Here is an 8078-nt window from a genome sequence, read left to right as displayed (position 1 = left end):
GCTGACTCATATCCAGCTTCTCGTCCACTGTCACCCCTAGGTCCTTTTCCGCAGAACTGCTGCCTAGCCATTCGGTCCCTAGTCTGTAGCTGTGCATTGGGTTCTTCCGTCCTAAGTGCAGGACCCTGCACTTATCCTTATTGAACCTCATCAGATTCCTTTTGGCCCAATCTTCCAATTGGTCTAGGTCCTTCTGTATCCTATCCCTCCCCTCCAGCGTATCTACCACTCCTCCCAGTTTAGTATCATCCGCAAATTTGCTGAGAGTGCAATCCACACCATCCTCCAGATCATTTATGAAGATATTGAATAAAACCGGCCCCAGGACCGACCCCTGGGGCACTCCACTTGATACCGGCTGCCAACTAGACATGGAGCCATTGATCACTACCCGTTGAGCCCGACAATTTAGCCAGCTTTCTACCCACCTTATGGTGCATTCATCCAGCCCATACTTCCTTAACTTGCTGACAAGAATACTATGGGAGACCGTGTCAAAAGCTTTGCTAAAGTCAAGAAACAATACATCCACTGCTTTCCCTTCATCCACAGAACCAGTAATCATAAAAGGCGATTAGATTAGTCAGGCATGACCTTCCCTTGGTGAATCCATGCTGGCTGTTCCTGATCACTTTCCTCTCATGCAAGTGCTTCAGGATTGATTCTTTGAGGACCTGCTCCATGATTTTTCCAGGGACTGAGGTGAGGCTGACTGGCCTGTAGTTCCCAGGATCTTCCTTCTTCCCTTTTTTAAAGATTGGCACTACATTAGCCTTTTTCCAGTCATCCGGGACTTCCCCGGTTCGCCACGAGTTTTCAAAGATAATGGCCAGTGGCTCTGCAATCACAGCCGCCAATTCCTTCAGCACTCTCGGATGCAACTCGTCCGGCCCCATGGACTTGTGCACGTCCAGCTTTTCTAAATAGTCCCTAACCGCCTCTATCTCCACAGAGGGCTGGCCATCTCTTCCGCATTTTGTGATGCCCAGCGCAGCAGTCTGGGAGCTGACCTTGTTAGTGAAAACAGAGGCAAAAAAAGCATTGAGTACATTAGCTTTTTCCACATCCTCTGTCACTAGGTTGCCTCCCTCATTCAGTAAGGGGCCCACACATTCCTTGGCTTTCTTCTTGTTGCCAACATACCTGAAGAAACCCTTCTTGTTACTCTTGACATCTCTGGCTAGCTGCAGCTCCAGGTGCGATTTGGCCCTCCTGATAACATTCCTACATGCCCGAGCAATATTTTTATACTCTTCCCTGGTCATATGTCCAACCTTCCACTTCTTGTAAGCTTCTTTTTTATGTTTAAGATCCGCTAGGATTTCACCATTAAGCCAAGTTGGTCGCCTGCCATATTTACTATTCTTTCGACTCATCGGGATGGTTTGTCCCTGTAACCTCAACAGGGATTCCTTGAAATACAGCCAGCTCTCCTGGACTCCTTTCCCCTTCAAGTTAGTCCCCCAGGGGATCCTGGCCATCCGTTCCCTGAGGGAGTCGAAGTCTGCTTTCCTGAAGTCCAGGGTCCGTATCCTGCTGCTTACCTTTGTTCCCTGCGTCAGGATCCTGAACTCAACCAACTCATGGTCACTGCCTCCCAGATTCCCATCCACTTTTGCTTCCCCCACTAATTCTACCCGGTTTGTGAGCAGCAGGTCAAGAAAAGCACCCCCCCTAGTTGGCTCCTCTAGCACTTGCGCCAGGAAATTGTCCCCTACGCTTTCCAAAAACTTCCTGGATTGTCTATGCACCGCTGTATTGCTCTCCCAGCAGATATCAGGAAAATTAAAGTCACCCATGAGAATCAGGGCATGCGATCTAGTAGCTTCCGTGAGCTGCCGGAAGAAAGCCTCATCCACCTCATCCCCCTGGTCCGGTGGTCTATAGCAGACTCCCACCACTACATCACTCTTGTTGCACACACTTCTAAACTTAATCCAGAGACACTCAGGTTTTTCTGCAGTTTCGTACCGGAGCTCTGAGCAGTCATACTGCTCCCTTACATACAGTGCTACTCCCCCACCTTTTCTGCCCTGCCTGGCCTTCCTGAACAGTTTATAACCATCCATGACAGTACTCCAGTCATATGAGTTATCCCACCAAGTCTCTGTTATTCCGATCACGTCATAGTTCCTTGACATCACCAGGACCTCCAGTTCTCCCTGCTTGTTTCCAAGGCTTTGTGCATTTGTATATAAGCACTTGAGATAACCTGTTGATCGCCCCTCATTGCCAGTATGAGGCAGGAGCCCTCCCCTCACAGACATTCCTGCCTGTGCTTCCTCCCGGTATCCCGCTTTCCCACTTACCTCAGGGCTTTGGTCTCCTTCCCCCGGTGAACCTAGTTTAAAGCCCTCCTCACTAGGTTAGCCAGCCTGCTGGCAAAGATGCTCTTCCCTCTCTTCGTAAGATGGAGCCCGTCTCTACCCAGCACTCCTCCTTCATGGAACACCATCCCATGGTCAAAGAAACCAAAGCCTTCTCTCCGACACCATCTGCGTAGCCATTCGTTGACTTCCACGATTCGACGCTCCCTACCTAGGCCTTTTCCTTCCACGGGGAGGATGGACGAGAACACCACTTGCACCTCCAACTCCTTTATTCTTCTTCCTAGAGCCACATAGTCCGCAGTGATCCGCTCAAGGTCATTCTTGGCAGTATCATTGGTGCCCACGTGGAGAAGCAGGAAGGGGTAGCGATCCGAGGGCTTGATGAGTCTCGGCAGTCTCTCCGTCACATCACGAATCTTAGCCCCTGGCAAGCAGCAGACTTCTCGGTTTTCCCGGTCAGGGCGGCAGATAGATGACTCAGTCCCCCGGAGGAGAGAGTCCCCGACCACCACCACCCGCCTTCTCCTCTTGGGGGTGGTGGTCGTGGAACCCCCAACCTCAGGACAGCGCATCTCATGCCTTCCAACCAGCGGAGTCTCCTTCTGCTTTCTCGCCCCAGACATATCTGGTCCACTCTCCGCAACGATACCTGTGGAGAGAACATGAAAGCGGTTAGTTACCTGTGTCTGTGTTACTGGAACCCGGACATTCCGCTTACCTCTTCTGGAGGTCACATGTTGCCAAGCTTCTTCACTGGTCTCTTGGCTCCTCTGTGCAACCTGCTCTATATCTGTAGAGCTTTGTGCCCCTAGAAGCCTATCCTGAGTTTCGTCCAGGAAATCCTCAGTTTCCCGTATGCAACGCAGGGTTGTTATCTGTTGCTCCAGACCTTCAATCTTCTCTTCCAATATGGAGACCAGCTTGCACTTTGTACAGACAAAGTCGCTTCTGTCCTGTGGAAGAAAGACAAACATGGCACATCCAGTGCAGGTCACAACAGCTGAACCCCCCCCTTCCATATCACCTTCCTACTATGAGCTTCCTCAGAGCAGTTTGCAAGACGTAAGCCTCACTGGGCTCCCTCCAGGCGAACTCCCAGGCAAACTCCTGCTGTGTGCTGCTCTGCTGTCCCCGCTGCTCAGCTGGTTCGCGAAGCTCTGGCTATTTTTAAACAGCCAGGCTTCCCTGTCGCAAACAAACAGACACCCTACTGCCCGCCCCCTGCAGGCTAGCAGCCAATCAGACACTCACTCAGGCTCTCACACTGCCCCCCCAGCAAACACACGCTCGGATACTTCCTCAGCAAGCAAACAAACACAGACTCGGATACTTACCAGTCCCAGGCAAACTCCTGCTGTGTGCTGCTCTGCTGTCCCCGCTGCTCAGCTGGTTCTCCGCCACTCAGCTGGTTCGCGAAGCTCTGGCTATTTTTAAACAGCCAGGCTTCCCTGTCGCAAACAAACAGACACCCTACTGCCCGCCCCCTGCAGGCTAGCAGCCAATCAGACACTCACTCAGGCTCTCACACTGCCCCCCCAGCAAACACACGCTCGGATACTTCCTCAGCAAGCAAACAAACACAGACTCGGATACTTACCAGTCCCAGGCAAACTCCTGGGAGTTACATTCTAGTACATTGTTAGTACATTCTAAGACAGAGTCTGTTCTCAAAGCAGTTCACAGAGAGAGAGACTCAAAGCAATACTCTAACAACAGAAACAGCACCCAGAGACTCCCCGCCCTTTTGTTGTATTAACAATTGTCATTAAAATAGAGATAGAGGATGTATGTGGATGGATGCTTGGTGTGGATAATAACTGAATGATCAGGGAGGTGCCAGCCTAAGAATCCAGTGTCCATCGGCTGAAGAAGGTGTCAAGTGGAAATAACCAGAGGACCCCACCCGGAGGGCAGACTGGAATCCACCCAACAGCCTCAAGAATGGGAGAACCAAAGAACAAGATAACATCTTGGAGCCGTCAGGAATGTGCTATCTGCTGATTGATTCAGCAACAGCATGATGAAGCAATTCCCATAGACTGGCATAGGAAGAAATTCCTATAAAAATAGACTCTAAAAAGTGAGAACTTTGGGGGGTCTGATTCTGCAAACCAACTTCCAGGAGCATCAGATGAGCATCTGACAAGGCCCTGCTCCCTCCTCATGTCCAGGCCACCTGGCCAGTGGCTTGGCATGAGCAACTCTAAGGCTGGTAACTATGATAACAACCTTGCAGAACCTGTGTGTGTGTGTGTGTGTGTTTGTATGAATGAATGTGAGAATAAATTTGAGATTGAATGGAATGTTATAACTATAACTAACTGCTTACTATGATTCTTTCTGTATTCACAATAAATGTGGTATTTTGCCTTTTTCCCTTTAATAAGATCCTGCTGGTTTTTATTTTATTGGTACAACATTTTGGTGGAGAATTGCGAAAGGGGGAATATTGGTAAAAAACCTCAGTTATTGTAAATATTGGTGTGCACACCGCCAGCTCTAGTGAGCTAGGCATTTCTATTAGGTTAACCAGACCTGCTGGCCTCCGAGAAGGTAGCAGGGGACCTGCTGGCCTCCGAGAAGGTAGCAGGAAAAACAGATTAAACCAGACCTGCTGGCCTCCGAGAAGGTAGCAGGAGACCTGCTGGCCTCCGAGAAGGTAGTAGGGAAAACAGATTAAACCAGACCTGCTGGCCTCCGAGAAGGTAGCAGGGGACCTGCTGGCCTCCGAGAAGGTAGCAGGGGACCTGCTGGCCTCCGAGAAGGTAGCAGGGAAGAACAGGTTAACCGGACCTGCTGGCCTCCGAGAAGGTAGCAGGGAGAAACAGGTTAACCGGACCTGCTGGCCTCCGAGAAGGTAGCAGGGAGAAACAGGTTAACCAGACCTGCTGGCCTCCGAGAAGGTAGCAGGGGACCTGCTGGCCTCCGGGAAGGTAGCAGGGGAAAAACGCATAGATTAAGCTATGATTTCAGAATCTAGGCTGTGTCACTTGCTAAGTAATACCAGCAGTGACAAAGAGATTGAAATATCCATGTTAAGATGTTTAAAAGAAAACAGGGTAAGCCAGTACTAGAGGGAGGAATGGAGTCAGAAGGAACTCCAACCTCACCTTTTGTTAAAGAAATTACACCTTTTAAACAAATCCTTCAAAAATTTGGGCACAGTCCTTGGACTAAACAAGCCCTAGCTGATGTCTGCACTATTTCGGACCTAGAGGATAGATTGGCTCAGTATATCCTCATATACAAACCTTCTAGTGCTGCCAAAAGAGATGCAGCAGCAATTTGGTTGTTGTGGGAGGCATGTAAGGATTCTTCCCTCCGCTTGTCTTCATGTAAAGAGGAAAAGGCACAAATGGAAAAGGGAGCAGATAATTGGAAGGTGCTGGCTACAAATATCCAAAGCCAGCTGAAAATAGTGAAAGAGGCACTCCAGGAATACAAAAAGAGTGAAAAAGTTAACTCTGCAGAGGCTGGAGGGAGGCAGGTAAAGGGGGAGAAGGTCCTATGTACGGCACCCCCAGGCATAATTACAAAGAGAAAAGAGAGTAAAAAAAAAAAAAGTTAACTCTGCAGAGGCTGGAGGGAATTAAGCAGTTAAACTTTGTATTTCACCCAAACAACTTTTAACCCAAAAATGTTAAAAAGGAAAAGTGTTAGAGCATTCTTGGTTTCTTTGCAGCCATTCTGAAAGAAAAATGGGCCCTTTTCCAAAGGAATGTCTGTAAATTAGCCAGGCAAAAATAAACTATCTGATTAAAATCATTTGACTGGACAATTTAGTCAAATTTGCTAAAAGAACATAAGAGGGTTCTATTGGAACTTAACTGCCTCAAATGTATAAAGGGAATGTAAGATGTAAAAAACAGAGCAGTGTGGAAGGGATGTTAAGGAAAAGAAAATGTGTATGTATCTGTCTGTGTGTGTGTAAATATGTAAAGTTCTAAGGACCAGTTAGTTTTGTTTTTGTTTTAAATAATGCCACTAAAAATCTATTTGACTCTTTAATTCAAAGTTGCAAAACTGACACACCTTTTTGCTAGACACAGGTAATTAGTGTTGTTTGGCTTTGGGATTTGGCATTTAACCCTTAAAAGGTAACTCAATGCTTTACAAAATTTAAAATGTTTTTAAGTTGTGGCTGCAGCAGGGCAGTCAAAATCAGGAGAATATAAAAAAAAAAATTTTGGATTCTTTTTGTTTGTTTTTTGTTTGTTTGTTTTTGTAACAAAATAGCAGATGAGAGTTGTAGTAAAAAAAAAATTAAAAAAAGACAGTGCCTCTCTGAAGCAACAGCAGGGGTGAGGTGCACAAAACAAAAAGAAGCAATGTTAGAAACACTGAGTCTTAAAATGGCTCTGAGTAATCAGACTGTCACTTTGATAAAGGTACATGAAAACTCTGTAAGCAAAAAAAAAGAAATAGTGACACCTTATGTAAAAATGGATCTGGATAATGTTATAGAAGTTAAACTATGGAAGAAATGTGCATTTGCCCCAGAACATGTGCAGGGTATATTGTAGAAGGGTCAAAAGAAATGCAAACATACCATGCTACTTAATTAAAATGCTATTAGGGCTCCAAAGGGAGCCACAATAGGTTGGGTTTTCTTTTTCAGATTGCTGTGTGTTTTGGAAGCAGAAGTTAAAAGTAATCAAAACTCTGGTGAAAGTTGATTGTGTCCCTAAGACAGAGTCTCTGAGCTGCTGATGGCTTTAAATCCAAAAGCAGGAAGTTTCTGTGAAAATGCAAATTACCTAAATGATAAAGGAAGGAAAGAACTAGCAGCACAAAGGAGCTGCAGATAAAGGACATACCTGGTCAGCAAACAAATTGTCTAAATAAAAGGCATGGGATAACAAGATAATTTTAATAAATGTAATGATAATAAGTATCCCTGTAACAACGTATAGTGTGTATGATTTTTGGAAAAATCCTTTAAGGTCGTGTGGTAATGATGCTTCTCAGTTATTACCTGTAAATAAAACTTAAAGCTTAACACAGCAGGAAAAACATTATAAACTTGGTCTGCTGTATAAGAAGGAAAACTCAGGGATTTAATGACTAAACAGTGGGATAATTTCCCCATAACCCTTAAAAGATAAAAGCCTTTGAAACCTGGCCTGCCTATAGAACAAAAACAGGAAAATATGGGGGCAATTTCTCTGTTTTGCCTGCAATCAGCAAGGGTATTTGTAAAAGAAATATTTTAAGCAATAATCTGCCACCCCAAAAGGGGTAGAAACATGTTCTTTTTGTCTTTCAGAAAATCAGGAAAAGCTGCCAGCTGAAAAGCAACCCAATACCATGAATCTACTGTCACAATAGAAATTGTGTTCTGTGTTCTATGTTTTGTCTTGTGTTTTGTGTTGTTGCTAGCACTGTTGTGTGTTTAAAAAAAAAATACTGAAGACCTGCAGGAACTTAAAAATAAATTAAGCTTTCTGTCCCAGCTACAGGACAGCCTGATACAAAAACAAGTACATGCCAATGTAGACTTGGTCCAAATTGGTCTGGGTAACCTAAAAGGCCAATGGAATCTTTAGTAATGGCTTAATACTACCACATGGCTTATCCATAAGAAAAAAATATATATATTAGAAATAGGAAACTACACAGCCATAGCTATGGGATGCACTGAAATGCAGATACTTGCACTAGCTACTTTGGAACACAAAATGTTCTGGGTCATATTGGGAAATATTAAGGGTTTGATGCATTTGTTAAAAAAGAAAGAGATCATTGTTT

This window comes from Lepidochelys kempii, chromosome 1 (assembly GCF_965140285.1).
Source record: "Lepidochelys kempii isolate rLepKem1 chromosome 1, rLepKem1.hap1, whole genome shotgun sequence".
NCBI classification, from domain to species: domain Eukaryota; kingdom Metazoa; phylum Chordata; order Testudines; family Cheloniidae; genus Lepidochelys; species Lepidochelys kempii.
Note: the sequence above shows the minus strand (reverse complement) of the source record.